The following is a 549-nucleotide window of genomic DNA, read 5'->3' as shown; positions in this document are numbered from 1 at the left end:
TTATCTAAAAGACATACTATACAGAATTAGATTTAAATAAGAGCCATATGTTACTGTGAATTAAATATTTGGAACAAATTTACTTAAAGCTATTAATAGTTGGCCAGCTAATTTCCTTCTCTGGTAGCTTTAAACTGTGTATATTTAGAGCAGAGGCTAGTCTAAGTAGCCAAGCACACTTTGTGGGCTACTGGAAAACCACTGTGGGTTAGATATGACTTAGAATGCACATACCCTCATATTCCCTGAATGTCCCCCAGGAGATGCCACTGGGAGACAAATGAATAGAAAGTAATAATCATTTTAGGTTACTCCTAGGAAATGGCTTATTTGTTGCCATGTGGATATGGAAGATATGCATCTGTCTTTTTTAGGACATCATACGGTTCCTAGACAGTGCACATCCGAACCACTATCGAGTCTACCATCTATGTGGTATGTACCAGACTTGATGTTTTGCTGCTGTAGATAGAATAGAGATTACCGCATGTAAGAAGATGATTGTTTTCCATTGCATTTAGTCATAAGTACTTGGTGGTGTTGGGGAGT

The sequence above is a fragment of the Propithecus coquereli genome, unplaced genomic scaffold (genome assembly GCF_000956105.1).
Source record: "Propithecus coquereli isolate 6110/MARCELLA unplaced genomic scaffold, Pcoq_1.0 Scaffold11, whole genome shotgun sequence".
Lineage (NCBI taxonomy): Eukaryota > Metazoa > Chordata > Mammalia > Primates > Indriidae > Propithecus > Propithecus coquereli.
Note: the sequence above shows the minus strand (reverse complement) of the source record.